The sequence below is a fragment of the Dipodomys merriami genome, unplaced genomic scaffold, assembly GCF_024711535.1.
Source record: "Dipodomys merriami isolate MVZ:Mamm:240054 unplaced genomic scaffold, mDipMer1.0.p SCAF_336, whole genome shotgun sequence".
Classification (NCBI taxonomy): domain Eukaryota; kingdom Metazoa; phylum Chordata; class Mammalia; order Rodentia; family Heteromyidae; genus Dipodomys; species Dipodomys merriami.
The window spans coordinates 370,026-396,752 of record NW_027204893.1 but is presented as its reverse complement, the minus strand read 5'-3'; the positions used below and the strand labels follow the sequence as shown (position 1 = coordinate 396,752).

The 26,727-nt window shown below is 44.5% G+C and overlaps 1 protein-coding gene and 1 pseudogene across 3 annotated transcripts in view; one reads left to right on the top strand and one right to left on the bottom strand.

Moving 5' to 3' along the window:
• The window catches only part of LOC138803173 (tubulin polyglutamylase TTLL11-like), a 236,386-nt gene that overhangs the window by 91,174 nt on the left and 118,485 nt on the right, over positions 1 to 26,727 (bottom strand). The gene's annotated exons all lie outside the window — the stretch shown is intronic.
• Positions 9,225 to 9,542, top strand: LOC138803163 (cytochrome c-like; annotated as a pseudogene).

The following is a 26,727-nucleotide window of genomic DNA, read 5'->3' as shown; positions in this document are numbered from 1 at the left end:
TAACTAGCTTTGCATGAAGTCTACCTTGGAGTTACTCTCTCCTTCCCTCCTGTCCCCAGATTCACAGGGCCTGGCATGTGTCTGTGCTCAGCATGCTGTGATGTCACTTCATCTGAGCCTTGGATGTCTGGATGTTCAAATGCCCTGTCACCCTGCACAATTTATTGGAGGAGCCGAGGAAGAGGGCAAAGACTACAGCCCGGCTTTGCAACTAGTTCCTGAGGCCTACGCGTGGCCTTTGTGGGCTGCTTTTAACCTTATGTAAATGCAGAGTTAGGAGATTTTGAGAAGCTTCCACCCTCTGTCTGGAAGGAACACGAAAGACTGCGGCATTGTAAAGAGAGGTGGATGAGGACAAGGAGTCTGGAAATGAAATCAAAGTGACAGGTGGCGAAAACAACTATGGGACAGGCCTGATGGAAGTGCAGAGGTCAGAGTGAAATTGAGCATTTCTAGAAAGAGGACAGAAAAAGGAAAAAGAAAAAGAAATTGCCATTTCCTGCAGAAATACCTGGGGGGAATAACAAGCTTAAAAAAAAAATCTGAGCTGAAAACAAAACAAAAAAAAATCATCAAATCTAGCTACCTTTATCATCTAAAAATCATTCTGGAAATTTCTTCCAGCTTGTGAGAGACATCTTAACTGTCCCGAAAACTGTCATTTGTCACGAGAGCTTAGGAGCTCCAGTTTGGGGGGGGGGTTCTATATGATAAACCAAATTGCAAACTATTGATTTTTGTTTCTTTGCAACCTATTTTAATCTAACTCTCTGGGTCTTATTACCAGAATTTTCTCTCCTCGCAGCAAGGAGAAGGGGAGAAACAGGACGCGGGTGGCTGGCTCTTCATTTCTCCTGTGAATGGCTCCTTTTATAGACCTCTAATATCACTGGCAGAAATTCAGCCCAATTTTCTGCCATGACATTTTTGAAGGAAAGACCGAGGTGCTAAAGAATGAGACAGAGAATGTGTCTTGTTTTTCCTGAGGCTCAAGCTCCATGGTGTGTGAGGAGTGGGGGGGGGGGGAGAGGGGGAAGGGATGTAAAACTTCAATGAAGGTGACTCAGTCAACTCCTCAGAGCCCCACGTGGTAATTCCAGGCCCCTGGGCTGGGTGGGCAAAACCTCCAACTGATTGGTCTCCAGAATTTCCCAGCCTTTCAGTTCCTCCCTGCTGACCTCACCCTTTGATCAGACTCTCATTTTCTGGACACATTATTGGGCCTATTCATGGCCTGGGGTGTTTTCCCAGATGATGTCCCCTCTGATCGGGACACCCTCTTGTGAACAACAATTCATCCTACAGCCTCAGAGGCTCTGTCCTTGGTGAAGCCCTTGGTCACTCCTAGGCCAAGTGACAGGCAGTTCCTCCCTGGGTCTCTCATAGGCTCATTTCCCATGATGACTCTCAACCACATTATGTGTCTCTCAATGGCCAGGACTGATCTTTTGAATTGATCTGTGCACAGAGCCTAATCCAGCACCTGGAACAGTGTCTGATCAGGATAGGTTTGTGGAATGAATGAATGAATGAATGAATGTCCGGATGCTCCCCTTGCCCTTCTCCACCCCAACCTTTGATCAAGAACAGCACCAGAGAGGGGTGTCCGGGGGCCTTAATCTCAGGATGAAAGGCACAGACTCGCTCTTTAGAAGATAAAGCATTCATTTTCTTTTTTCTTTCTCACTTCTCTTGTGCCACAAGAGCTCTGACAAATCTTGTCATATCAATCTTTTCCAGGTACTGTGTTCCTCTCAAAAAGGTGCCAGTTTACCTACGTGAGGGCTCTGAGGTTATTCTGTCTCTCGAGGGAGTTTTTAATCTTTGGGGCCAGAAGAGGATCCTGACATACACTTTGAAGTTTCCCTTCACACCTGCCTGCCTGCCGAGAAGCAGCTAGGATTCTTAGATGTAAAGAATCTCAGCTTCAGAAGGGTGGGGGTCTGAGGGCCATGGCCAGGACTGACCCTGGAGAAGGCCCTGTACTGCCCATGTGCCATTGCAAGCAGGCCAGGTGCCAGGATAAGGGGGCACAGGCCATCTCCCCTGGGCTTCTTGGTACATATGCATTGCTTCTATCTGAAGACCACTTCTCCCTTTTCCTGTTCAATGCCACATCATTTATATTCCTTAATTCCCATTCATTACATTCCTTAATTTCCATTCATTAATTCCTCCCCCCCCTTTTTGTCAGACTTGGGGCTTGAACTCTGGGCTGAACCCTCAGCTCTTTAGCACCAGGCAAGCACTCTACCACTTGAGCCACAGGGCCACTTCCGGTTTTCTGGTGGTTAATTGGAGATAAGAGTATCACAGACTTTGCTGCTGTGCTGGCTTTGAATTGCAATCCTCAGATCTCAGCCTCCTTAGTAGCTAGGATTACTGGCATGAGCCACCAATGCCTGGCTACTAATTGCTTTCTTTTCCTCACACCAACTCTAGGATGGCAAGAACAGCTGGGTGCCAGCCATTGGTTAAGGATGTCACAGCAGGAAGGTTCCTGAGCTTTCTGAGATGGAGTTTTTACCCTCCCTATGGCCCAGGCTGGTGATCTGAAGGGGGCGGGGTGGGGGGAGGGGGAGGTGTGGCTGGGACCATGTCACAGAGTGGGGGCAGATCGGGCCAGCCACCGAGCCGAGCCCAGCAGAGCGTGTCCCTTCTCTTGCTTGTCACTGTGCTGCTTCAGCCACTTTTTCTCTTCAAGGCTGGGGCAAGAACTTTGGCATCTGATAGACGTGGTTGTGGGTCTATAGGCAGTCAGTGGGGCTGCTATGGTGGGAAAACCATCTACAAAACTTCATTTCTCACAGTTCTGGAATTCAGAAGTCTGAGATCACAGTGCCAACATGGTTGGTTGGTTTCTGATGAGGAGAGAACTTACTAAGGTCCCTTTTATAAATGTCCTAATTTTTTTTTTTTTTTGCCAGTTCTGGGACTTGAACTCAGGGCTTGGGTGCTGTCCTTGAGCCTCTTTGTGCTCCAGGCTAGCACTCTACCACTTGAGCTACAGCACCACTTCTGGCTTTTTTGAGTCGTTTATTGGAGATAAACAATTCATGGGGACTTTTCTGTCCTGGTTGGCTTCAGACTGCAACCCCTCAGATCTCAGCCTCCTGAATAGCTAAGATTACAGGTGTGAGCCACACACCTAGCCCTAATCCTGTTCTTGAAGGTTCCACCCTCATGGTCTAATTGCCTCCATAAGCTCCCTTCTCCCTATAGCAACAGACTGGAGGTTCAGAATGTTAATTTGGGAGTCTCATGTAGACATTCTGTCTATGGGGCTACCTTCTGTCTCTTCATTCAGCAAATGGAGAAAAAAGAGCCTCATGCTACAGCACTGTTCTGAAAAGTCTTTGAAATGGCGCTGACAAAGCAGAATGAAGATCCATGTACTTAGGTGGTAGGAAACAGATCTTTTCTTACCATGGCTTAATCTTGACTTTCCATTTTCCCCTGGAATTTGATCTTTGTGATTACTATTTTCAGTCGATAAATATCAGCACCGTGATCTTCTATCAACTATCTCTCCCTGAAATTCTGACCCAGATTTTTTGGATTGGTACATCTGAAGACTTACATCAATGGAGTTCCTATTGTTAGGCACTCTTCGGTAAAGGAAAGCTAGAGATGTGTGAGGCCTACTGCCTTCCTCTCAGAAAGATGAAAAGAGCATGTAAAGGAAGAGCATGGGAAAGAAGGAAAAAAACAAAAGTCCTTCAGGAGCACAGGAAATGGGCTGTGTTTTGAAGGGAAGAGATAGGTCTTGAGATTTCTGGGCAATGTTGTCTTATATGAATGAGATGCTGGCAGAAGTTGGCTAGGCAAAGACAGAGCCTAAAGAGTGTCTGAACAGAAAGAAGTAAGTGCAGCTGCTAGGCGGGGCTGTTAGTTACAAATGATCCTTGAGTGTTATAGCACGAATTGGCATGAGGTAGGAGATGGTAGAAAAGACTTTAGCGAAGTGATAAGACAGTCAGGAAAGATTTTGTATCTTACATGTGCCTGAGTATGGGTCTTCCTAGAGAAACCAATGACTCTCAAACCTTGGTGTGCTTTAAGAAACAGGAGCTTGCTAAAATGGATATTACCTGCCATGTCAGGTGACTTTCTATATGTTCTTAAAGAAAGTACACAGTGGGTTCATGGGAAACACCAGGAAGGGGGTAATAGTGGAGAGGGCTAGCAGAGACTTGTTCATGTCTGAGATCTAGATAGACCAAGTATTCTATTTTGTTGGGTGTGGTGGAGTGTTCCTATAATCACAGCACTCAGGAAGTAGAGGAGAGCGGACTGAAAGTTTGAGGGCAGCCTGGACTACATAGTGAGACCTTATGTCAGAAAAAAAGAGCCTGTTTTAAACTACCTCATAATCAGTCCTTCTTTGGTCTGCTTCTAGAAAACTGGATCCTTTATTGTTTAGTTATCTCTATGGGGTGTAACTGTTACCCCAAATCCTGTACATAATTAGAATATGCAACTTAAGCATGCACAGGCCCAGGAGACCATTGCCACAGTCAAGATAACGAACACATCCCTCCGTCAGGTTCCTCCTGACTCTTTTGTTGTTGATGCAATTCGTTTCATCTTGAAATCTTCCATTCAACTTTGTGTGTACACACAAGCATTTGCCACACTAGAACAAAAATGATTCATGTCTTCTGATTTGAACAAAAAATAATCATCTTTGCCCTATCAAAGACTGCCAGTATGACATAAGTAGAACACACAGGATCAGACAACTTTACACAACCTTCAAACATGGGAGTGAGCCCAGGGGCCCCAGAACGACGCAGACTTTCCATAAAAGCCACAAATGTGATTTGAGGAGAACTGGGGCACTGGCAGCTTCGGTCTTAGGTAAGGAATATGGATGGGAAGGGTGAGGAAGCGTAGACAGCAGGTTTAAACCAGACCGCGGGGCTAGCACAGTGGACGCACTGGAGCCATCTAGCAGGACTCAAGGTCACTCATTCATTGTGTAGATAGAGACTTGTGCTCACTCTGAGCTGGGTCCTGTGCTGAGGGAACACAGGTAAGGCCTTGAGGACCAGCAGTCATAACATGAGGGACAAACGGACAGCACAGAAAGAGGACGCATGAGGCTGACTCTGCTCCTATGGAGTTGTGGGACTCCAGACAGGCCTCTTGGCTCCTTTGGGCATTTGGAGAACAAAGAGGGTGTCTTTTTTTTTTCTTTTAGCAATGAGGTCCTGTACTGTGATGTTCTAAATGAAGACACTAACTCACCAAGGGGGAAAAAAAAATCCACTAACCACTGAAGATAAGAAAACAAGGTGCCAGTGGCTCAGACCTGTCATCCTAGCTACTCTGAAGGCTGAGATTTGAGGATCGTGGTTCAAGGCCAGCCCAGGCAGGAAAATCCATGAGACCCTTATCTCCAATTAACCACCAGAAAACTGGAAGTGGCGCTGTGGCTCAAGTGGTAGAGTGCTAGCCTTGAGTTGAAATGCTGAGGGACAGTGCCCAGGCCCAGAGTTCAAGGCCAATACAAAAAAAAAAAGAAAGAAAAAGAAAAAGAAAATAAGGCTAGGTGTTGGTGGCTCATGCCTATAATCCTAGCTACTCAGGAGGCTGAGATCTGAGGATTGTGCTTTAAACCCAGCCCAAGCAGAAAAGTCCCCATGAGACTCTTATCACCAACTAACCTCTCAAAAATCAGAAGTGGTGCTTTGGCTCAAAGTGGTAAAGTGCTAGCCTTGAGCAAAACTGCTCAGGGACAGCATCTAGGCCTTGTGGTCAAGCCCAGGACCGGCAAAAAACAAAACCCAAAACAAAGAAATTTCCAGTTTTAAGTGACTCACTTTTACATTTTGGTGAGGAGCGAAACACATGCCTATCATCTGGAAAGCTCTCCCTTCACAGGGAATACACATGGCAATGAGAGGTCAAGAAGCAGAAAATTCACAGGATTTGAGAGCCTGAAAAGTCCCCTCAAGGTGACCCAACTGATTTGTATTTCTGAGGAAAATGAGGTTCTGGTTGCACTGCAAGTGAGAGGCAGAGGCAGAGTAAGCCACACTCCCAGTTGTTCCAGATATGTGGATTATGGGCAGATCACACAGGGAAGTGAGAAGGGCACTTGGTTCTCAAGCAGCAGCTAGCTCTCCTCCACAATCCTTAGTCCAGGCCTTCTATAAGGAAGCTGCCCACAGCTACCATACAGACACTAATTGGTTCATGTATTTAGCAACCAATTACGGAAATCATGCCCCACCATCCTAAAAACAGCAAGTGACCAAGTTTACTGACTGGCGAAATTAATTCAACTCAGCCCTCCATCAATTAACACCAGAGAATGCCAGCCGGTGTGGCATGCCTACTGCAGAGAGGAAGCAGCTTACCCAGAGCCTGCTAGCCAGCGAGGGTGAGTCCTGGGCCAAGGATCAGAAGGGCCAGCCCCCAGCCCCCTCCCTATCCTCCAGTGATGACTCTTGTTCCACCCAGCCTGGTAGTCCTGGTGGCCACTGGCCCATTCACTGTCTTGACCTTTGTGTCTCTGAGATGGGGCTGAAATACCATCTACACCTCGCTGGAGGATGATTGCTTCAATGCCAGTTTCTAGTATCCAGTCAGGCACCTAGTAAGTGTCCATTTAGTGCTCTTAGTAGCTGGTCGTTAACAATATTATGAGTGTCCTACACTCCAGCTATCCTTCTTCCCCGTGACTAAATTGATGCTCTGCCTCAAAGGTAAGGCAGTGGGAGGCACTCAAGCAGAGCAGCATAGCCAGTGGGTTAGAATCCACCTAATTACTCATTTCACTTTATTTGGCCATTAATTGGAAACATGGCAAGGTTCAAAGACCTAATGATTAGTATTAGCTTTCCCCGTTCAGCCAGGGCAGCTATCTTCCTACTTCACCTGGCTCAGCCATTCACTGGGAAATTGCCTGAGTGGCAGCTGTCCTATTTGTCAAACCCTGAGAGCCTCAGTCATAATCTAATGCGCTTGAGGCAGAGATCACTTGCTAATGGCACCAGGCTGCCCCATGTCCTTCCAGCTCCTGGCGGACAAGCAGACCCCTCCCACATGGAAGACTGGGGAAGCTGTATGGCTAAGAAGTTAAAATTAGCCACTGCATGACTGGGCTTCTTGTTTGAGGAGGAGTGATACATTTTCAAGTTGCTTCCTCCCGCACCACCCCCTGACTTTCCAGGAGATAACGACTACTCAAGTCCCAGTTTCTCACAGAGCTGAAATGCTGAACTATTTCAACAGCTTGCTCAAAGTTGGGAGCCTGCCTGTGTGCAACAATTACAGTGGGCCAATAGGAAGAGCAGGCTTCCATCGCCAGACAATGCCACCAGCTCACATGTTGGTCATCTGCCCATCTCTTAGAGGAGACCATGGTCTCTGCACTATTGGCAAAGGAATTTGGGTGCCAACTGTGGCTCCTCTCTCTCTGGGCCTTCTTTCCAGCATTTCTCAACAGGTTCAGCACACACTCTGACCTCTCTTGGTTCTTGCTGTATTTTCATTGAGGAACGTAATTTAGATAATAGATTATCTTTTCCAGCAAGGCTTCCTCAAGTCTATCTTTGATGCTGTCAACATTCTCATCCTGAACGGCCTGCCCAACTCCTGCCCACTAGCTTTGGGGCATCTTGTTCTTGCTCTGCTTTCGACCAGTGTCCTGCCAGTGAGCTGTGGAGCCCAGTGAGCTGTATGTCCTACTTGGCTACATTGCAAGCCTGTGAATCCCTTCCCAACTCTCAAGGCTGGCACTCTACCACTTGACCAACACTTCTGGCTACTTGTTGTTGTTGGTTAACTGGAGATATGAATCTCAAAGATTTGTTTGCATGGGCTGGCTTTGAACAGTGATCCTTAGATCAAAGCCTCTTGAACAGCTAGGATTGCAGGCATGCGCCAGGTAATGACTTCTTGAGAGTTGCCATTTATACCCTTTCTTCACTTGTCTCCATCACACCACAGGAGGAGGCTCTAGGGATCCTGGCCCAAAATGGACCTTTGATATGTATATGTGTGTAAATAAATACATATGTTTAGATACACATATATATGATGGATATCACTCCATATTGCATCTAAGGGGTTTGTGCATCGAAATGTTTTGTTTCTAAGAACACTGAACTCTTTGGAGGCCCAGGCTGAGATTTCTCCTGCATCTGCTCCTTCCTGGGTACCAAGAATAGGCTGGTTTGTCAAGATGCAACTGGGTTAGAGTTGTAGAGCAGGTTGAATGTTAGCAAACAGCTGACCATTCATCTCACAAATGGGAAAACCAGGTCCAGAGAAGGGCTGAAGCTCCAAGGACCATTAGCACCAGAGACATTTTACACACATCCAGACCTCTTCGACCACAGCTCCAATAGCCTGTGCTTTTACAAAGCCCTCTAAATGGTTCAAAAAGAAAATCCCATCAAATCTTTCATAGTACTATGGGGCAGGCTGATAGATCTAGATAACCCCCTTTTTTTTTTTTCAAAGGAAAATCTAATTCCTGAAGATAGGTGAGGTCTGAGTTTACACTTCAAGGGGTTGGAGCTCAGAGAAAAGACAAGGCTCCATAAAAATGGAAAGTTTGGCTGATATAAAAACCAAGCACATACTTCCAGGATTTCTAACTGCCAAGAGACAGGAAGATCTGCCCCACTAATAACACCGTGCAGATGCTTTCCTTCCTGGGCTGGGGGTAAAAAGTAAATTATAATGGAGCTGTAATGAGATATGCGAGACCCTCCCTTAAAAATTAATGAAATCTTAGGGAAAAAGACTGATCAACCGGCTGCCTTTGCACTGAAAATGTCAGTTTTTCTTTTTTCTTATATTGGACAGGTGGTGATTAATATAACACAACAGACAGTGGAGGAGGCGGCGCTTGTAAAATAGGTTCCCAGGGGAAATGATAAAGGCGGGACATAATGAGAATTTAAATCCGAAGGAAGAAATCATTAAGAAATATATTAATATAGTCTCCAGAGAGAGGGATGTGAGCAGATACACTAGATGTGGGCAAAGAGCAGGCTTTCCCGGGGCTACGCTGGCAAGAGAGAGCAGAGACAGTGAAAGAAAAACTGGGGACTGGGGGCAAAAGCATCACTGCGCGCAGGCTTGGATAACAGATGGTGGCAGTTTGGGGGTATTCTGGGAAGATTAAGAGTCATGTGGAGAGAATGGGATGTCTGGCTTCTGAATGGTCATCTTTCTTGTGATAGTGACGAAAGAGCAGATTTAAAATGGGTGATGTTGAGGAAGGCAAGAAGATTTTTGTTTAGAAGTGTGCCCAGTGCCACATCGTTGAAAAGGGAGGCATGCACAAGACTGGGCCTAATCTCCATGGTCTGCTTGGTCAGAAGACAGGTCAAGCAGCTGGATTCTCTTACACAGATGCCAACAAGAATAAAGGCATCATCTGGGAAGAGGATACACTGATGGAATATTTGGAGAATCCCCAAAAGTACATCCCTGGGACAAAAATGATCTTCACTGGCATTAAGAGGAAGGAAAAAAGAGCAGATTTGAAAGCTTATCTCAAAAAAGCTACAAATGAGTAATGGGTACCACCTTATTTTTTTATTGCAATACAAATGTCTCATGGCTTTTAAAAATATATAATAATTTAATTGCTCTCTAACATCAGAATTCAGATCATGAATGTCTGACAGAATATTTTTGTTGGACAGTCTTGATTTAAGTAAAACTGGCTTGCAGTTAAGTAAATATAATCTTACAAAAATACAGTCACTGTTTTCCCTTTCTGTGATATGACTAGACTTAGTAATGTTCAAATTTTCAGCAAGATAGGGAATAATACCATCTCCAAATCCGTCAAAGATTGGTTTTATATTCAGATTTATATAGCTAATTATAAGAACATATTTAAATACTAGGGAAATCCCTTCAGAACCAAGCAAAATTAACCTATGTTTCAATTTATGATCATTAGCGTGCTAAAAACAATGGTTGAAGATGAGGAAGCAATGTCTATATTTTTGGTCTTGACTATGCCAATTTAATTAGAATTCCCTGTCTCTGAAATCTGCCTTTTACTTATTGAAAGACATTATAGTGTGGTGTATGTATAAATGTCAAATAAAGAATATTTAACACCTCTCTCTCTCTCTCTCTCTCTCTCTCTCTCTCTCTCACACACACACACACACACACACACGCACACACACACACGCACGCACACACACACACGCACACACACACACACACGCACACACACACACACACACACACACACACACACACACACACACACACACAAAGTGAGATGGGGCTGGAAAACTAGGCCTGTATATCCAGGGTCTAGGTCAGTGGCTCTCAAGGGCTTTGTTCTCAACTAAAAAGAGGATGTTTAAAAATAGTATCTGGCTCATGCCTGTAATCCTAGCTACTCAGAATCTGAGATATGAGGATCATGGTTCAAAGCCAGTCCCAGCAGTAAGATAACCACTAAAGCCAGAAGTGGAACTATGGTTCAAGTGGTAGAGTGCTAATCTTGAGCAACATAGCTCAGGGACAGGACCTAGGCTTTGAGTTCAAGCCCCAGGATTGACAAAAAAAAAGTAATTGATACTGGGGGGTGATGAAGATTAATGTACATTACATATACTTTTATAGTACATAGATTTATCTATGTGTACATGTACGTCACATATATGCAATATAATTGAATAGTCATATACATATATACATATGTATAGGTAGTATAATAAAACTCATGAACTGAAAAAGAGGGGAAGGGAAAGAGAATATAAGAATATAACAGAGGGGGTAATACATTGTACTCATCTTTGGAATTATCACATAAAATACCTTCTTATTAGTAATGTATACTAACTGGGAAATTTTATAAAAATAGTAATAAATTACAACAGACAATAAGTCAGCAAAACAGTAAAAACAATATGCTATTGAAATAATATTTTCATGGAAGCCATCTTTTTCAAAACATAGAACAAAATATCAAAAGTAACACTGCTTTTAGTTTTGCAAACTTTATAACTGTCTTAATAAAAGATAGTGGGATCCAGGTACCAGTGGCTCATGCTTGGAATCCTAGCTACTCAGGAGGCTGAGACCTGAGGATCGTGGTTCGAAGCCTGCCAAGACAGGCATGTCCTTAAGACTCTTATCTCCAATTAGTCACCAAAAAAAGAGGGGGGTGGGGCCCATCAGAAGTGGAGCTGTGGCTTAGAGTGCTAGCTTTGAGAAAAAGAAAAACAAAAACAAAAAAACAAAAAAAGAAACCCTTAGCAACAGTGCCTAGGCCTGGAGTTCAAACACCATGACTAGCACACACAAAAAAAAGGGAGGGGGGGAGGCGGTGATCCTAACATCTACTCTGTATTCACATCTGTTTCTGTATACAGAGCTTGAAAACATCATTAGTTGGACATTTGCAAAAATACTGCTTTGTGCAGATCTTCCAAATGATACACATTTCATCATACATCATCAGAAACTCTCATTCCTTCTTATCACCTCCAATCTCAAAAGAAAACATCTCTAAATATTGGTGAGCTAACAAGCTCTAGTAGCAGATACAATTTCCTGAAAATTCCAATTTTTAGTTATTAGTCTAGTATTATATGGGCGATGGTGGCTCACACCTGTAACTCTAGCTATTCAAGAGGCTCAGATCTGAGGTTCAAAGTCAGCCTGAGCAGTAAAGTCCGTGAAATTCTTATCTTCGATTAACCACCAAAAAGTCAGAAGTTGAGCTGTGACTCAAGTGGTAGAGTGCTAGTTTTGAGCAAAAAAAGCACAGGGACAGCGCCCAGGCCCCGGTGAAGAGTTTGTGACATTTGAAAAAATACAAAGGCTACCAGTACACTGTTTTAACTGCTACTAAGGAGGCAACATTACTTTCAAACTCTCAATGGTGAAGTTAGTACACGGAAAAAGTATTATTGTCACGGAAATAGTTTTGATCTCTTAGATACTGTGGCAAAATATTGGGGAACCCTGGGAGCCTGAGGTCCACAGTTTGAGAACTGTTGCTTTAAACTAGATAATGCACAGCCTTTGATCTTTATCCTAAGGGAAAATGATAAGCCACAGAAACACTGCTGGCATGAATTTACCTCAGAAGTGAGTTTTGAAACCATCACCCTGGCTACTAGGTGGAGAATAAGATGGATAGGGGTAAGAGTAGGTGGGGAGAAAATAAATTATGAGATTGTTAGCCCCAAACTACAGATGATGTAGCCTGGACAAGACTGATAAAGGTAGAAAGAATGAAGAACCAAGGATCTTTAGGACATAAATTCAAGAGGATTCAAAGAAACGATGCCTTCCTTGCTTGGGGAAAACTAGCTATCTAAGACACTAAGTCTCAAAAACAAAACAAACAAACAAACAAACAAACAACAAAACCCTCTCCAAATATACTGGTCACTTTTAAGAAAGCAACTTGCGGTAGTAATATGAATGGTGTGGTCTGTAAGTACTGTGGAGAGCGAATACTAAACACCATGGCTGACTCATTTAGGTCTCCTTGCCTGGAGAATTGCAGATGAGATAATGTAGAGAAATATACACGAGGTTGAGGTAGAAGGAGAGACCCTTAAACCTCCTCGCAGGTCCACCACAGTATGTTGAAAGGATTAAACCCAGCCGTTAAAGGCAGACAGGAAGAGGACTATACAAAAATTGCTTGAACACGTCTTGTATTCATATATATGGACTTTTAAAACATGGTAGTAATACCTAGAGATGATTGTTAAATATTTGCAATTCTTTCTCTGCTTCCTTCTTTTTGACATGCTAAGTTATTTCTCCCAGTCTCATGATATATGATTTTTAATTCTCGAAGTGACATTCCTAAATGCAGACAAGAGTTTGGGTGTAAGCCTTCCCGGAGAGTGACAGTCCTTTTCCATCTGCATGGCATTTTACATTGATTTGAAGTCCTTTTACATACATTAATAAAACCCAACATTTTAATAATATTCTACTAAATGGTCTCAAATGCTCATAAAACATCTGTCAAATAGTAACAATAATCTATTTTATAAAGCAACTGTGAGGATCGAATAGAAAATGGATGCAAACAATGACAGTTATTTTTGACTGATTCTCAACTGTATGCTGGATAAAACACTAAGCATTCTAAAGCACATGCATTCAAAGGTACTTTATGAAGCAGGCAGTGTTATTATACTGCTTTAGAAGAAGTTAATGAGAAGCTAAAAATTAAGTTAACTTGCTAGCTTTCTTAAAGTGAAATGTCTAACAATTTGGTGGAGCCAGAATTTAAATTTAGTTACATTTGAGCTCAAACTCTGAGCTCCTGATCCCTGACCCCCATGTCTCTGTGTTATTTATACAACACAGTGGACAAGCACTAGTTGTATGAAAATTATTTGCACAACAATGAATTCTCAGAGTTCACAAACTCATCTCTCTTCCTACTCTACTATACTGGCTTAAGTGGCTACTTAGTAAATGGCCTTGTGAGTTGATAGCTATGTAAACTTGATGTAAGAAAGTACAAAGACCCCCTGTTCATCATTTTTAAATAACAATAAAAAAGCACAAAGAGATACCTTCTTCTAAAAAATGTCAATGTAGGCTGGATACAATGGCCCACATCTGTAACCCCAACTACTCCAGAGGTGGAGAATGGGAGGATTGTGGTTCAGGGTCCAGGCCAGCCTGGGAAAAAAACACAAGACCTTATTTGAAAAATAACTAAAATAGGTTGGGAAGGTGGCTCAGTGGTAGTGCTTGCCTTGCATACATGAGGCCCTAGGTTCGATTCCTCAGAACATATAAGCAGAAAAAGCCAGACGTGACACTGTGGCTCAAGTGATACAGCACTAGCCTTGAGTTGAAGAGCTGAGGGACAGTGCACAGGCCCAGAGTTCAGGCCCCACAACAGATCAGAAAGAAAGAAAGAAGGAAAGAAAGAAGAAAAATAGAAAACTAAAATAAAAGCAAGAAGGGCTGGAGGCATGACTCAAATGGCAGTATGTCTGCCTAGCAAATGTGAAACCTTGAACTAAGTACCATCAAAAAGAAAAGGAAAAAGCAAACCACAAAATCTTGATGCAGGAATATTAATAATTATATTACTACTATAATTAGTAATTAATATTAATAAAATAAACATTCAAAGAAAATAAACCAACCTTTAAGGAAAGAAAATTAAAGAAATAGATTTAAGGAAAGAACTAGAGAAAATCTCAAAGTGAAACCAATAAAGAATCAAAAGAATTATCATCACTACCAAGGTTTATCCTAGGACTGCAAAGACAGGATGAAATGACTTGATAAAAGATGTCAACTGGAATTCATGGCTCACTTCAAACTCAGTTGTAAAATGTTAGAAGACATTCCCTTTAAAACCAGGAATAAGATGCGCATTTTCATAATGATAAGGATAACAGGATATTGAAAGAGACAGAAATTAAAGTATAAGGCTAGAAAGAAAGAAGTAAAGCTCCTATCATTTTTGCAAATAATTAAGACTATATAACGTTGAAAGTTTTTTGTTTATCCAACGGCAAACCACCTAAGACAAGTGTAACCTAAGCTATTCTATGTACAGCCCCTAGAACCATCAAAGGGTTTTAATCCAAGATAAACTGCGTTTTTACAAACCAGAAAGAAAACAGAAATGGCAAAGAACATACGCAGGTAATTCATAGAGGAAGAAATCCAAATGGCCAATATGTCTACTTCAAGGCAGCTACCGTCATTAGTCATCACAGGAACACAATGAGAATACTATTATGCTATTTAATATGCACCAGAGTGGCCAACACTAATATGTTTTATAAGCAGGTGCTGGCAAGAGTGTCAGAAATGGAAATGCTTATACATACTTGGCGTGTGAAGACAGCCACTCTGGGCGGAACATGAATATATTCAATCTTTGAACAACTGTTTATTGGGTATTTTGCAAGGCTTTGTTCTGGGTGCAAAAGATATAAAGCTGCACAACAAACAAAATTTGCTATGAGAGCATAACCAGTACCTAAACAAACAGAAAGCTCACATTCACTTGAGGTCAACCTGGAACACACAGGAATGGTGAACACACAGGAGGGCACCCACTGAAGCGCTCGTCGTGGAAGCGAAGATGGAGGACAACTTGGTTTTCCTGATAAGAGTAAACTAATAGGGAGGGAATGGAACAAATTGTGGCTTACTAAATAAAGTATTTTACAATTGACAGAATAAATAACAGTGATACAGCCCCGAACTAAGTGTATCATTATGAAAACATATGGTAAGCAAAAAGGCTACATGCAATAGGATATATGCACTGCATTGTTTATGTAAAATTGATAGATAAAATTATTATATGCACTTTTTGGACAGGTGTCAGTGGCTCATGCCTATAATCCTAACTTCTCAGGAGGCTGAGATCTGAGAATTAATCTTTGAAGCCATCTTGGTCAGACAAATCCAGAGATTCTTACCTCCAAGTAACCAGTAAAAAGCCAGAAGTGGAGGTATAGTTCAAGTGGTAGAGCTCCAGTGCTGAGCAAAAAAGCTAAGGAAGAATGAGAGGCCCTGAGTTCAAGGACACACACACACACACACACACACACACACACACACACACACACACACACACACACACACACACACACACACACACACACACAGAAATCACATATATTTATTTATTTAAAAAATACACATAGGTGAGATAAAATTAACAGGCATAGTCATGCTCTGCTGGGAGAGAAAAAGAGGAATGCTTTATCTATAAATGATTTCTTAAACTTTAAAGAGAGAGAGAATGAGAGACTGGAAGTAAATAAGGTCAAACTGTTCATTTTACAGAATCCCATGCAGGGAGTGCAAAACTATTTATTAGATTGTTTCCTGAAAATTAAAACAATGTTTTGTGATCAACAATGTGTGTGTGTGTGTGTGTGTGTGTGTGTGTGTGTGAGAAAGAGAGAACAGAATTAAGAGTCAGCCCCGCTGATCAGTTAAGAGTCCCTTTGCCTGTGCCCAGCCCAGCCTGCAAGTCAGGCATCTGACAGCTGCAGCCAGGGCTGTGAAAAGTGGTTGGTAGGTTGCGGCTGTGGCCTGAATGCCAGGCTCACCTTCGAGAGGATGAAGGGAGCAGAAGGTAGAGGGGCTGGGAAGGCAGCTGAAACGAGGCTTGCTGGGGTTGAGGTGAGGGAATGTAACCTGTGGGGAAGGACAAATGCTTTCAGGTCTCCACTGCTTCAAGCAGCCTGGCTGCTCTTCCTTCCTTAGGAGACTTGGAAACCCAGCTGGTCCTCGGGTATTTCAGCAGCAGCACAGGTCAAACATCTACCCAGTCTCTCTGAGCACAGCGTGAATACATGCTCTCACACAGCATAGCTCTGTTGGATTTTGGAGTCTGTGTTTGATTATTAGTCATAAATCCTCTTGCAAAAGGATTTCACATTTATGCTTAGGGAAAATCCACAGGCCCTCCCCTTGCTCTTCCTCTCAAACCCTCTCTTCCTCCCTAGGAGTCCTCACCAGATCGCCATCTGTGGCCCCCCCCCCCTTGGTTTATTCCTCTCCTTCACTTCCGGCACAGTCATCAGGAAAGCAAAATGCTTCTCAAAACTGTCCCCGTATTCAGCACCTTCTTCAGGTCCCGGCTCTCCTCTGGGCCATTGCTACTTCTCCTTAATTGGCCTCTCATTGAGAATGACACTTGCCTCTGTTCTTCTTTCTTTCCTTTTTTCCCCTTATACCTTAGCCTGCTTGCCTCCCTTCCTTCCTTCTTTGCTCCCTTTCTTCCTCATGCTTCTTCTTTCTCCTCTCTCCATCTTTGTTCCCTCCATCATCCCTCCTTTTCTCTCTCCCTCCCTCTCTTCCCTTCCTTCCTTTGTTCCTTCGTTCGTTCCTTCCTTCCTTCGTTTCTTCCTTCCTTCCTTTCTTTGTTCTTTCGTTCCTTCCTTTCCTTCATTCCTTCCTCTCTCCCTCTCTCTCTTCTTTCTTTTCCTTCCTCCTCCCCTTCCATTTCCTTCCCTTCCCTTCTCCCTCTGGCTCCCCCTCCCCCATAAGGTTTTGCCACGTTGCCCAGGCTAGTCTTCCTCCTGAGCCCAAGTGACCCTCCTGCCTCAGCTTCCAGAGTGTCAAGATTACAGGCATGTGTCACCATGTGTCAAGGCCCACCTCAAACAGCACCCCTGGGCAGAGGGAGCCACTTCCTGCTCTGAGCCCCGGCAGCACCTTAAGCCATCTCCACTCACCATTCACCTGCCCATCCCTGTTTCTGCATCAGACTCCAGTGGCCGACTGAGCTGTCTGCGGGCAGACTGACTTCTTACTTCCCTCTGAAACCTCAACTCCATTCCACACAGGGTACAGAACAGGTACCATAAGACATTTGCTGACCTCTTCCTTTTCCACTTTATATAAAGCAAAATATAACTTTAACTGGATTACTAACTTCTGAAAACATGATTTGATTCTAATTAAACTGAAAGACCCCCTCCCTAACCAACCAGGCCCTGAGCCTCCTTTTTTTTAGGGGAACAGAGTTTTGTATCTAACCACGCTATTTCTGGCTTCTGTAACATGCTTTGCTAAGAAAATTATATTACCCCCATATTCCCCCTTTTGATAACTAACCTCACCAGTTAATCAATAAGCCCACACCCTACTAACTAACCCCACCCCGCAGTCAGCCCCCTGGTGTGAGCGAACGATTAGGCGTCGACTCGGACAAAGGTCACTTCCTCATACCAAGGGCCGGAGACACACAACTCGGCACGTACACCGAGGGACCCCCTCGAACAGTGATTGGCCAAAACACATGATTTGTTTTAAAAGGATTGGCTGCCTGCGTGCAGACCAGGTTGTAATACTTTAAATTTACTGGCTGAAAAAGCGCGGGCACTCCTGTAACGGACAGAGGGGTCCCATAAAAGGACCATCCCCGGGACTGCTCGGGGTTCCCAGCCACTGACCCGAACCTTGCGGATCTCGAGGTCACGTGCACCTGGGAACCTGGGCATGCCCAAATAAAACCCTCTTGCCTTTTGCATCTGGTGTCGTCTGACTGGTGCTTGGGGCAGGGAGGTCCTGATATGGGGGACACCCGAAGTCGGGGGTCTTTCAAAACAAAGAGCTCTTTATTCACCATCAAACCCAGATATGTTGGCTATAGGTAACAGGAAAGCTGGAGGCTCTTCTGAACTCCAGTTACTGCAGCAAAGGGCTGTATTTGGGAGCCAATTAATTTTGCAACGTGGAAAACGAATTCATTTAAGATTCTACCATCCACATCCATTTCCCTCCATTAAAACGGTGTAACTGCGTGGTGCCTGCCGTTGTCTGTGTGTGTAAGAGGTTTCATGTAAGCCCTTGGGATTAGCAGATGGACCTGGGGCTTATACCTTGCCTTCTTAAATTGCAGTTAATTCTTAAGAAACTTTCAAGTAGAGCCAAGCCATATTATGGTCAAAGTGAGCCCGGATACTAGAAAATGCTTTCTGCACTGGCTTTTAAAGGAGATGGAGTAGCTTCATCCCCCACGGTCCCTGCCCCCCCCCTTGTCTTCTGTGCTCTCCCTTCTCCCTGGAAGACCTCACCGTCAGCAATGACCTTGACTAACCATTGGCAGAGGTGCTGACAGCTATGAGATGGCTGATGAGGCTGACAATGGTGATAATAGCCCACATTTACTGAGCACTGACAAGGCCCAAACTGGATGTCTTTTCCTCCCTGAAGCCCGTAGTTCGGTGGCATTCCTCATCAAGATTAATTGTTGCATTTCCAACCCTTTATCATTCCTGAGTCCTCCGGCTTCTTTACTCATTGAATCCCAGCTGAGTGGAGCCCGAATGAGATGGCTAGTCAGTTCTCCTGGGGCCAGCTCTATTGTCCAACACCTTTGCCCCAAGTGCTCATTTCTACCTGCCAGCTGTTCCTTTGGCCATCTTGTTGCCCTGCTGTCTATCCGGGGGACTGTCATCCCAAGGATGTTTGTGTGACTCCTGTGTCTTTCTCATCTCTGTTCAGGCCAAAATCCTTGGACCATCTTTGACACCTACCCCCACCCTCGGGTGCCCTATAGCTCCACCTGCAGCTCACAGGAACTCAGCCCACCCTCCCTCCAAACCTACAACTTGTCCTTCCTCCTCTTCTCTCTCTCTCTCTCTCTCTGCACTTCCACCTCCCCATTGTTCCTGCAGCATAACAAGGAAGTCTCCTTGCTGCCACTATGCCTGCCTCTCCTGGCCAGTCATGGTAGCTGATCACCAAGCCATGCCACCAGAGCTTCCCTGGAACTTACAAGAAAACCTCCGACTCCCTCCCTCCCCTTCCTCTGGGACTGGCCTGATGCCAAGGAGGTGCACTCAAGTGTTTCTAAGCAAAGGAATTGTCAGTGTCCTTGTATCCATTCACGCCTTTTGTTGCAGAACTGGGAATGGCCTGTAGCAGACCCTTGGCCTTGGCGATGGTTCACATGGCATGTGGCAGTATGAATGGAGAGAGGGCAAATGTAAGACACCTTAAGTCGCTCCTTCTACTCACGAGACAGGTTGAATTAACAAGTCACTCATCAGTGAGGATCCTCCAGACAATAAGTAACATTCAATTTAATAATTCCCAGAAACCTCTGGACAAGAGCCTCATGACTGTCAAGAGTGAATTATCATTTTGTGTGTGTATCTGTTTCTGTCTTCTCAAAGTCAGGGATTGAGCAGCCTAGCTCCTTCTAAGGTGTGGAAATATAACAGACACCATGCTGAAGGCTTGGTGTTAATAAATGGATGAAGACCCATGTGGATTGTTTCTATGGATGGTAGAAAGACTCCCACTCACCCCCCACCCTGCCCCCGAATCCTTATCTCACCTGCTCACTGGTGACTAAATCATGTTACTAGAAGACAGAAATCATTTCTTTTGCAATGGAGGATAATGTGTACATCAGCAAAATGACAAACTGCTACATTTTACAGATTTTCATAGTTGCCCCCAAATGACCACATCTTAAAATCTACTGAAGCCCAGAAGCCACCGTGTGTGTCTAATTTGTTTAAGCATCTGTCTCCCCATGCAAAAAACACTTCCAAGGAAAGACTGATGTCTACTTGCCCCCACTGCTATCCTGCTGGAGTTTGTTTCCCGAATGGTCCAGGGTGGTGGCTGGTGGATGTGGGGAATTGTGGGAGGTCCCGGGGTTAGTCCAGGGCAGGCCTCTGGGGAGAGATTACAGCTGCTTTGAGAGGGTTATGAAAGCCAGACCTGGCCCTACCCAGTCCTTTCCGGCTTCCTGTATCAAGCAGTGGCCGCATGTTCTTGCACCATTCCCCTGCTCTGATGATGTGACACACTCTGGGATGTGACACAGCTGATGTGACACACATCCTCACCAGGAGTGAGCCACTGCCAGTGCTGTGCCCTTGAACCTACACAACTGTGTGCTCCATAAACCCTTTTTCTTCCTAAGTAGCCGTCCTTAGGTATTTCCCAATGGGCACAAACAGCTATGTCAGGCAGCTTTCCATTCAGAAGAGGAAAGATTTTGCCTCGGTTGTGTAGGCATCAGTCTATGATCCAGCAGCCACGGTGCTTTGGGGCTGAGGCGGGGCAGCACAGCATGGTGGGCACATGTGGCAGAAGAAGCTGCTCACTTCATAGCATCTCAGAAGTGAAACAGATGGAGAAGTAAGGCCTGGGGTCCCCCATCCCCTTTGAGAGCATCCCCAATGACCTACGACCTCTCATTAGGCTCCACCCTTTCCAATAGGGCCAAACTGGAGACCAAACCTTTGACACACGGACCTCTGGGGGCCATTTCAGATCCAAACTGCCATATTTGCTGGTTTCTCCACACTTTCCTCCTACTCAGTCTTCCCTGTGCTCCTGTGGGTTGGCGGCCTCCCTCCCTCCCTTGTACTATAAGACACAGCAGAATTCACAGGTCATCTGTGCCCGAACAATCACCCTACACACGAGAGAGGCTCAGAATATGTGAAAAAAAAAAAAAAACCATGAACAAATGGTTCTATAAGCCTGTTCGTCTCTTCATGTTTGATCAAAGAATAAAAAAATCAATCTTCATATTAAAAATAGCTAACAGCAAGAGAGTAAAAAAGCTAAATTAATGTGACTGTTACAAATCCCTAATCAAAGTGATATACAATTACCACCTTCCTGGAAGGAAAAACGAAATGATAAATATGGCCCAGGTAGGCTGGTTACACCATGAATAATCGCTGCAGAACTAAACTCTTACCCTTGGGATAATTTTAGAATTTAGGGCTTTCCTGTAGAGTAGGTAAATATTGAATTTATTTCTTTAAGTGAACTCAAGTGGAATAATAGTAGTATAGGAGAAGTATTCGTGGCATTTATTACAGAGCTAAATGTATTTAAAAACTATATTTAAAAATTTTAAATTGTTTTCTAGATGCTGTTAGGTAAAATCCAAACTCCTATGTCATAAAATGCTATCTATTAAACATAAGGAACTGGGCATGTAACTCAGTGGTAGAGCATTTACCTAGCCGGCACGAAGCCTTGGGTTCTATCCCCAGTACTGCAATAAAGGAAGGAAGGAAGAAAGGAAGGAAGGAAGGAAGGAAGAAAAGAAGGAAGGAAGGAAGGAAGGAAAATAAGTGGAAAGCACGAACACATTGTAACATGAAGTATAGACATGAGTGCAGGTGTGGAGCAAACCTATAGCTGAGCTGAGTTCATATCCCAGCCTGATCTATAATGGCCCTGTGAGTTCAGGTAGTGACTCTGTTCCCCAAGGCCAGATTTCCTCTTTGGAAAACAGAATTTGCAATGATCCTTCAAAGACTGCACAAGACAACTATGTGCAAAATACCTGCATGGCCTCTGGCACCATAACCTGTAACAGTAATGTAGCAAGTTGCATTTCAGAAAACTGTGTCACTGGCAAAGAGTCAGATATTTGTTTATAGGCAAGAAAGGAAAGCCAGGCTTTCTTCACTGAATCAACTAGTAATGTTGGTGGCACAGTCTGGAGGCCTGGAGTTAACAAGCAACTAATTAGAAATCTGAATTCCCTAAGCACTGAGCAACACCTGCTTTTATAAACAAACATACAGAGTAGAGTCAGGTGCAAGGGACAGTTGCTGGCCAGCCTCTCCCTGGAAAACACAACTGCAAACAAACCCCAAATGATTTCTTCTAATAAGATCTTCCCTGGAAAATGCAGAAGTTAATGATATGAACAAAGAAGGGGGTCATTGGAGACCCTATTAGCTTACTTCCACCCAGTGTCAGGCCATTCCTGCCAGGATGGGCTGTGAAGATAATGAAATCGATAATGAAAGGTAAATGATGCAGATAGAAGGGGGCAGGGATGCCCCCATCTCAAAGGTGGATGACTTGATCTGAGCACTTCAGCGAACCGGCCACAAAGGAGTCTCTCGCCCAACTCCTGACCATACTGCTGCCTCTCTCCTCTACAGTGTCACTGGGGCTGTCACCTCTGCCCCACCCCCCGGAAGTTCAAACTTCCTCAGCTTGGAGTGGGGAGGGGGTAGTGTCAAGGACCTTTAGAATCCAATCACGGATCACCTCATTTCCTCCACTTCCTACACCAGCTTCCTCCAACATACCCAACTAACTCCCACATCTTCCAAACTCACCCTAAGTGTAAGGCTTCCATTCTGGACACTACCAGAGAGAAACACTATGTGCAGAATCAATGTTCAAATCCCTTAAAGTAAGTCCACAATCTAATCACCATAAATCAGTCCTGGCACAGGACACACAAGCAAGCCAGAAATGCCTCCCATCTTCCCATCCCTGTCTTTCTAACATATAAAAAGGCTCCTGGGTGACAAGTGCCAGGAGTACAGATGAATTTAATGTGAGGCCTTAAAGGCCTCATGGTATGAGTGTCTGATCTATAAATCCAGCATAGTTTGGCACCAAGTAAATGTTCATTGAATTAGAATGGGCATGTAAACTAGTGATGACATAAGTGTTGGCGAGGGGTGGGCACAAAAGTTCTGAGCCCTGGCTCACCCCAGGGGAGACAAGGAGGGGGCTTCTGGAGAAAGTGACCTGCAATTGGTCTGAAAGGTGAGGGGTCACAGGGTAGCAAACACATAGGGAACATCCTTGTCAGGGGGAAGCATATGTGCAAAGGTACCAAGGCATGGAAAGCTTACTGTGGCAGAAGAGTGAGGTATTGGGGTACAATCCCAGAAGTCTTTGCTCGAGGCCCCAGCAGACCCTTAGTTCCCACTTAATAGACACATATAAAATATACTACAGCCCACTGGAGACAGTGAGACAAACCTAGGGGTTGAGAATGCTTTTAATATCTGAAGACCAGGCAATAGCAAAAAGCTCCGGCCAGGTACACCTGTCATCCTAGCTACTCAGGAGGCTGAGATCTGAGGATCATGGTTCAAAGCCAGCCAGTTAACTGTCAGAAAACCGCAAGTAGAGCTGTGGTTCAAAGTGGAAGAGCACTAGCCTTGAGCAAAAAAAAAAAAAAAGCTCACGGATAGAGGCCCTGTGTATAATCCCCATGACCGACAAAAGAAAACAAAAACAAAAACAATAAGAGAACACGAACTTCCAGTGCAAAGAACCATCAGCAGGTTTACAGGCCAAGCAGACTTATTCTGGAGGCAACATACACACTAGACACCCAGCAGCTCTCAAAGAAGGCTTGCATGGCTGAGCCATGCATTTTGTTGAACCATACTCCCTGCCCAGAAGTTCTGGTTGAATGGCTCTCAAGTTCTCCATCCATCCCCATGTGTAGCCAGGCAGGGAGAGGCAATCAGGTGTGGACTGGAATCCCCATCCAACCTGCCTTAATCACTGTCACTTAGCTGGCCATTGGGACCCCTGATATGTGCCAAGTGTCGCCCTCTCTAGTTTAACCATCACTCTCAGCAGCACTTTTACCTCCATTTATAGCAAGCGGCTCAGGGTCAGCAGCCTGTCCCAGGTCATCCCAGATGTCAAGTGTTAAGTGAAGCCCCAGGCCAGGCCTACCCAGGGCTGCTCCTCCCCACTGGGCTCTGCTGTTTCCTCACACTTCTTTTCAAGCTGTCCATGAATATTCAGGAACCACTGAGGGCCGGAAATCAGTTGTGGCAGGAATATTTACCCCGAGGAGATATACAAACACTGCCGATCTGGAGGTGTTTTGTTTTGTTTTCTGAAAGCCAGTTTACTAGCACACCTTTTCATTCAGAGGCACCAAGAAAAGAGGGAAAAAAAAGTCAAATTATGTTCTTCAATTTCAAGAAGCAGGTGCACAATGCACGTTAGAAAAGATTCCAACTCCCCACAGCTAAAATTGAAAGGTTTTTCTTTTCTTTAGAGAGAGAATCCCCCAAGTATGTGGAAAATACACATCTGTAATTTTTATTAAGCTTGCTGCTATTGGCTGCTATTTGGCTCAAAGTCACTTAGTGATGGTGGGAAAGAAACGTAAGAGTGAACAGGGTCTCTGGTGGGGCTCCCAGGCTCAGGTGCCATTGGACAATGGGAGGTGTCCACAGGAAGGGGGTCCTTCGCTGCCTCCATGGCTGAGTCCCAACTCTGGCATGGTGGGGGACACTCACAGAGGCTGATCACCCCTGACCAGCACCCTGGTAGAATTCAAGTTATTGGCGCTTCTTCTCTACACACCACCCCACTCTCAGCTGGGCTACGTAGCTGTAAAGCCCACTAATACTGGTGTGGTGTTTTTAGACACTTGAAAGAGGTTGTGAATTGAAAAGGAACAAAGGTAGTCCCTGTTTATTGAGCACCTACTTTACAACCAGGCTCAGACTGCCATTTATTAAACAATCACTATGTGCCACTCCTGTGCCAAGCCTGCCGCTGCACTATCTCACTCAATCCCCGCAAGAACCCTATGAAGTAGTTACAATCCTCTCCCGCCCCCTCATTTTATGGAGGAGAAAATTTGAGGCTGAGCCTCTCCTGAGTCACTTCCTAGGTTAACACAGCAGGAACGTGGCAACTCCAGAACCAGAGCCGTGCGTGGTTCCTACTCTAGAGAGTAGCTAGAGCCTGAGAAACGAAAATACGTCTGGCAGAGAGAGGACTGCTCCTGGAGCTTGAGACATTTTTAAAAATTAAATAAAATGGTAATTTATACCTTTAAAACCTGCTTACTCTGGTTTGTATACACGGTGTTCCTCAAAGGCCCCTGTGTTAAAGGCTGAGAAGAGGTGGGATCTTTAAGAGGTGGCAGTTAAGTCACTGAGGGCGTGCCTTGGAAGGGGACCTTGGGAGCCTCTCCCCTCTCTCCCTCACTCTCTGCTTCTCAGCCCCCACAAGGAGAGCAGCTTTCCACCATGGCCCCCATCATGGTTTGATGACTTGCCACAGGCCTCAAACCTGGACTGAAAGCCAAAAAAGGTTTCCCAAATAATATTACATCAGCAGGGGAATGGATGGACCTAGAACAATCATGTTAAGTGAGGTGAGCCAAGTTCAGTGAGACCAACAGCGCATGTTTTCTCTCATATGCAGAAGCTAGACCTAAAATACACTGGGGACATAATATATTTTACTGGACTCTAAGCATTCACACACAGTGAGACCAGAGAAGGATACTCATAGGAGAGGAACACAAAGGTGCAATGCCTATAAAACATAAAATAATATTTCCTGAAATAAATTTCAGGAAATGGAAGTAAGAGGGTTTTTTATTGTTTTTTTTTCTTCTTGTCTTGTTTGTTCATTTATCTTTCTTTGGGAGGGCAACAGGGGGGCACAGAAATGGAGGGACAAAGGGTGAGCAAATGCAGCAGTGGAACTCACTGGACACTGTTGAAAATGAACTATACAACTTGTGGGTGGAGACGGGAGGGAAAATCTAGGAGACAGCAAGGGAAGGGGTGACATTGTCCAAAAAGAAATACACTCTTTACCTGACTTATGTAAGCCCCTCTGTTCATCACCTTTATAATAAAATTAAAATATAAAAAGTTTCAAAATAAGTTTTTCCTCTTTTGAGCTGATTTCTTGCAGAAACAGGTAGCAGTAAAGGGGAGGTTGCTGGCATGCATAGAGTGGGCAGCACAGAAAGGCCCCAGGATTGAAGAGCAGAATGGGTGATGTGGGTCTTTTGGAGAGTTTTGCCAGTCAGAGAAACAAGTAACATTTCTCAGGGGAGAGGAAAACCAATGTTGCTTTTACAATGGAGCATGGGCACCAGTGGCTTAGCCTAGTGCCGGAAGGAGCTGCTTGGGAGGATCACAATTCAAGGCTACCTCAGACAGAAAACTTCTCAGGATCCATTCTCAACCCATAGCTATAAGCAGTAGCATATGCCTGTCATCCTAAGTTAAGAGAGAGGATCACAGTTTCAGGCTAGCCTGGGCAAAAGGGGAAAAAAAAAATCCGTGAGACTGCATCTCAACAGAGGAAAGCTGGTAGTGCAGGTCTGTCACACTAGCCACAGTGGGAAGCCCAAAATAGGTGGATCCAAGTCCAGGCAAAAGCAATCAGTGCTAAACAGCACTGGAGACATGGCTCTAGCAGACAGGAGGCCCCGAGTTCAAACCCCAGCATCTCAAAACAAATGAAAGCTGGAACTAGATATTGGCAATAACATGTGCCAACAAAAAGTAGAATTATGCTAGCTAGTGCAAATGTCCATGACAGAAAAGCTGCAAAAGCCTTCCAGAGCCTCCCTCAGGCTTCTCTTTCTCTCCTAACCAAGACAGCAAGGACTCTGGAATGAGCTGAGCCTGGTTCAAATCCTGACTCTGTCTAAGTCCTTGGGTAACCACGGACACAGTCAAAAGA